Genomic DNA, 6,000 nt, shown 5'->3' with positions numbered 1-6,000 from the left:
TCTACAGTATTTGTTACAAGTGTCGTATTTGGATATTCACCTTAGACTGTGCATCCGGTCTTATTCTTGCTCTGGCCTCTTTTAGGACTTCGTTTTGCTCTGGATCCGTCAACTGCCCCTCCAGCTCTCCACCTTTCCAACTCCTCCCTCACAGTCAGCTATCACGAGGAGAGTCTCCCTACCCCACCTTCAGAAAACAAGATCAGGACGTCAGTGATGAGCTCTAACCCCGGGGCCTGCTGTCATGTGTGTGCTGATGTTGTGATAACGCGGGGGCAATACTACTGGGAGGTGGACGTCTGTAACAGCTTCAGCTACATGACTGGTAAGAGTTCTCTGGAGTTTGTTTCGTTTGTTTCGTTTGTTTCGGTGCCAGTGCACTTATTGTTTCCAGAAACCCTCACCATTAGTCAGCAAGACCGTGCTTGTTTAAACCACATGTCTGAATATGACACGCAGACTTGTAAACACACACATGAACATGTGAACACACAATCAGGGAGCTTCATAGTTCATAGTACCACCATGTGGTTAGGTGACTAACAGACTGTAGAAAGGTGATTTCCCATTCTGTCCAAAAGCTTTAGAGAGAGCATAACAGTAAAGTGGGGATGCTTCAAAATGTGGCAAAATGTATCATTTTTGTGTCAAACAAATGGATGTAAACAACAACAACAACAAAAGAACATTGTTGGTATGGTTCCTTTACCATCTGAAGAAGCCCCAGTTCTTCATGGTAGTTTCATCTGTCTCAGTGTCTTTGGACTTGTAATCCAATACTACCTCTACAACGCTGAGATCACAACTTATTGCAATACTCCTTATTGTTCTTGTTGCTCATGTGTGGTTAGGGTCGATATCATGCTGCAAAATTAATTCTGGACACAGACAAAACCTCTAAACCGCACAATTTGATGGATCAAAAGTCCTTAAGAATTGATCATATCAGTCACTGATGTACTTGCCCCGACATTAAACCTTAAATCTACTGTTACACTTTATTTTTTGAATGTTACTATAATGGGTGTATGGTAGAAGTGGCACTTGATGAGGTCTTCTGCCACTGCAGCTCATCTCCTCCAAGGTTTGACGTGTTGGTGACCAGTCTGGCCTTTCTCCTCTGACCTCTGGCGTCACAGAGATGATCGTGCCTGAAAATACCAGTAGATCTACAACTGAAATACTCAGACCAGGCACCGTCTGGCACCGAACACCATGGCACATTCAAACTCTGAGGAGTCTCAAACGCTCAGTTTAAACTTCAAGATTCAAGATTCAGTAATGAAATATAGTGAAAACATAAAGAGGTAAAGAGGTGACATGCTGTTTCTCCTAGTCCCACTGTGCTACATATATCCATATATCCATACAAGACACAGACAATAACTACTTATATACTACTCCTACAGCTGCTACCACACCAATTCAAGTACTCATCACAACACAGAATACAAAACAATATAAAAACAGGAGATATACAGGTGGAATATTTAACTGTACAGTAAATGTACACTGTTATTGACATATACGACTACAAAGGATAACCTTAAGTACTAAAGCTAACTATATAATTAATGAGCTACTGTTGTTGATGTACACAACTATTAGTAAAAAAGTCTGATTACAGGATGGATGAACATTGTTACTGATATATACGCTACCTGCAATTAAAAGAGTTAACTGTTTTGTTATCTGTAGATGTACATAGTCTAATTTGTAGAGACGGGTTTACAGTGATAGTTTTGCCCATCTCCAAGTGTCCATATTTGTTGAAAGTGGCTTGTGTAGTGTTTTTGTTTTTTTTTTGCTTGCACAGTTGTGCGTTACGCATGTGTGTTGTGTTGTGGGGTTAGCAGAACATCTTGACCTAACTTCTGTAGAAACACGTTATTTATGTACCACAAAAATCAACAATACAATACAAAAAAAAGCAGTTTATTTTCTTTATCCACATGGTATAGTCAGATTACTGATATGTTGATATGATAGTGTCAATTCACTGATATGTCCCCATGTGTAGTTCCATGTATAATATTAATTTTATGTTCATATATATATATATAACCTGATGCAGTCCTGATTCATCCTGTGGCACAAAAACATATAATCCATAAGGTTACAACATCAGTTGTATGCTCATGCTAATGTCTGCATGCTAGCATTGTCACACTGACAGTGTGTTAAGTAGCCATAAAGTTTACCACATCAGTTTACAGTGCCTGCAGGCTAGCATTTGCTAATTAACACAACAAATGTTAGAACTATCATTAGTTTTGACGTATTTGGTCAAATCTTATTTGAGGTAATTAAAACCTGATGATTGTGCTCCATTCACCATAGTTACTAAAACCGATCCTTTGGGATATATTAATATTTCTACCATATTTCATGGAAATCCATTTGAATCCTTGTTAAGACATTTCCACGCAACACTAAATATGTTCAGGGGTTCACCAAAGTCAATACGTTAGGGTAGGATGCATTCTCTGTGGAGTGTGAATAACTAAGTTTCACAAAAATCCATTTAGTGGACTTTGAGATATTTCAGTCAATCAATCCTTGAGACATGCTTTTTCAACTTGTAGCTTTAATGAATTAAATAAAGGGTCTGACGTCATGCTGGTGGAGCCAGCGATTCAAACCAGGGTATCACTGGTACCCATCTACCTATCAATGATGTCAGTGCGATGAGGTGTCCAAAAGATCCAGAAAAATAATATCATCCCAGACACAAGTGTTCATTGTGCTGCAAGTGATCTAGAAGTATCCTGGCCAGACTGTGCGATTGCTGAATTCCTCCATTAATTAAATGTGTCCAGTAAATACGAAACTTCTGCTCTTCTGTCTCCTTTAGGTGTGATTTCATTGGACGGTTCTAATGGCTGGTGGCTCAAGAGGCATGGTTTGTCTTTCTTCACTGAATATGATGGAAGCTGCGAGCCGCTATGCACTGTCCCGCCTCAGATCAAAACCCTCGGGGTCTTCCTCAACATTGGAGGAGGGACGCTGAGCTTCCACAACCCCCTGACCCAAGAGCATCTCGCCACACTTCCCACTCGCTTCAGTCCTGCTGGAGTTCTCCCAGCGCTGGGCCTGGGCCAAGGTATCCTGAGGCTGCGCTGCGGCCTACCCCCTCCCCCTCACGTGTTTCTCAGCAAAGACTCGGCCTACAGGGGGCCTTCCGGGGCCGGTGAAGGTCGGTGGCGCAGGGAGGTCTCCTTCCGGCCAGTGAGGACGGTGATACAGAAGTTTGAGGAGCTGGCGTTGTCAGACTCAGACTCGGGCCTGGTGTCCAGTTTTGGATCATCCTGCTCCACACTGGCTTCCCTTCCAGATGTGGGAATTCCCGGGAGCTTTCCCTCTGGGCATGCAGGACAGGAAACTGGGGCTGAATAAGAAGGGCTTCTTAAACTTTCTCTTCAATGGGAAGATAAAAAAACACCCACCGCTTCCTGAGTGGTTTGATCTTCGAACGTCATTTGAAAGGCTAATTTTTCATTTTGAAGGACTTTTGGCTGCCTCTGTCCACTCTCTGCGTGACCCCGGACCTGCAATTGACTCTCTCCCCAGGACATGGCCCTTTCTCTCAGCTAAACATCCCCCGCTGGTTTGGGCTTGGGCCAGAGAGAGCCCTCTGCAATGTGAAGTGTGAGGAAAGGGTGGGCTTTTAGCAGTGGGACTCCTTGATTTGTCTCGGTGTGACTGTTGTCAGACGGTAGGGGTCCTACGCTTGTAACGCGCACGTTTCTCTATGTTTGCTCAGTCGCTCATGCATTTCGGTGTGTGTGAGAGCAAGAGAAAACAATGTACAAGCGATAGGGGGTGAGATGACGAGGTGCGAGTACAGCGACACCAGCGGTGTTGACACAGAGCGGCGAGGACAGGTGGTGGCATACGTTTATCCCACAGCCTGCCTTCGATAGATAGGACAGTAGGGCTGCCCTTTTCTGACCCTTTGAAAACCACAGGGCTCCAAATGACTTCAAAAGGGGCAACAGAGAGCGGGAGTACAGAGAGGAGGAAAGAGAAAACAGCAGGCATGAATTAAAGACAGCAGGTGACAAACTGGAAAAAAAAAAAAAAAGGAATTAGCTGGGAGAGGGATTCCCAACATCTTTCATGCCAAGAAGCCCTAGCGGATCAGCTGGCTCAGACCACAACATCTGATCATTTGTTTGAGGTAGCACTGTATATACAGTAGCATCGGAAAACGTTGTGCCCTCTGCACAGGAAGCCTCAGTGGGCTCATTCCCCCTTTTAATGTACTGTGATCCTTTTACAAATAACAGAATCAGCAAGTAAACACGTCCATCTGTATTGGTTCTCAACATAATCAACAATGAATGAAAATCTGCAAATGATCTCGCCATATGTCCGCCATATTTCTGCAGTTACTGCACGAAGCGTTCACTGTTTTCACTTTTTTGGGGGTCTTCATAAAAAAAAAACAAAAAAAAAACTTGAGCATAAAACAACGTGAAAAAGCTACCTTACCCTGACCCTTAACCCAGGGAAGGTTTACTGTATTTTCTAATAAAAATGCAACAGAATAAACTTCAGTGTTTTATGTTTTATTTCCACTGTTATATAGTACTTGTGGGTTACTAAAGTTTCCCATAAGTGTCAGGACTAGCTCCCGCCATTTAGAACATTCGTTGCCAATGTTGTCGTTCACGACCAAGATGCAATTCGGTCCATAGCCACTGGGGGCAGAAATGAGGGTTAGCTGCAAACGTGGATCACCACATTCAATGGCAAAAGTGTTTTGAAGGAACCTCATATGTCTAATTTCATCTTTCACAAAGGTGTAGCCTGAAGTGGTTTCTGTTTACACAGTGCTAAAGTTCAAAGGGAGACATTTGGTTCGCCGCATGGATGTATTAACAGCACTGGATACGACTCCCTCCCCAGTGAACGGGTGTGGTATCCAGTACAACCTCAGATGCCTTAAGGAACAGTTCATGTTTATTAAAAAATCTTCTTCAATAAATATAACCCTGCGGCACTTGTGTACAAGTTTATGAGTATAATGTGCCAATATTAGGCCGTGAAAATGGAAATGAAACTGAATCTTTATTGGCAAGTGGAGTTGATTGTTTTACGGTCCCACAGGGTTTTTTCTCTAATTTTAGTAACTGGCGGCCTAATTTTGCTTTTTTTTTTTTTTTTTTTTTTTTAAATAAATTTATTTCTTTAAAATCCAATTAAAAGATTCAGAATAAGGTTAAATTTAACATTTATAGAGTAAGTATTTCTGTGTAAGAGCAGACTACACCATGTGAACCCTTCCAATGGTAGTGGACGTACTAGAGATAGTCTGACAAGCTACTGTACTAATTACTAATCATTTAGTTAAACTGTTAATATGAAATAAAGTTCTAGTTTGCAGATTAAAAGCAATCCTCAGTGTTCTGTTTTTCAAGCCCTCATACATCACTGGGGCCCTGACTTCACTCCACTCACCACTATGCTGCAGTAATAACCAGAAATATTAGTTGTCTTGGAGCCTTAAATAATGAAAGTGACACGTTCTTTACTGTCATTGGAATTTAATGCATCCTCGCTAACCTTTTCTCTTGTGTCTCTTCCTCATTTGCTAGCAGCTCCACACTTTCCTGGATTTAAATGTTGGGCACGGATTCATTCTGTGTGATTTTGGCAAATAGTTAAAGTACAAACTCTTCCTCGTTTTCTCCCCAATCTTCAGGGCTCCAAGCCCCATTTGAAGAACCACTGGTGCCGAGGAGTATTTACACTTGGCATCGCCGATGCTCCCATTCATTCTGCCTGTGGCCACTTGACTTATGATTTAGTAAAGTTGAGCCAACTGAACAACTCCCTCCTGTCCCATCCTCTTCTGTCTGACTGGTTTTCAGTGGCTGTTTTTGCCTTTTTTCCAAGGAACACTCTCAGTATATTTAATCAGACCACCCAAACTGTAAATCTCATTGTAAGACGGGGAAGAAGAAAAAAAATCCTTGCAATTAAAGCAAGCACCAG

This window comes from Chelon labrosus (genome assembly GCF_963514085.1).
Source record: "Chelon labrosus genome assembly, chromosome: 13".
In the NCBI taxonomy this organism is placed as follows: domain Eukaryota; kingdom Metazoa; phylum Chordata; class Actinopteri; order Mugiliformes; family Mugilidae; genus Chelon; species Chelon labrosus.
This window is presented reverse-complemented; position numbering follows the sequence as displayed.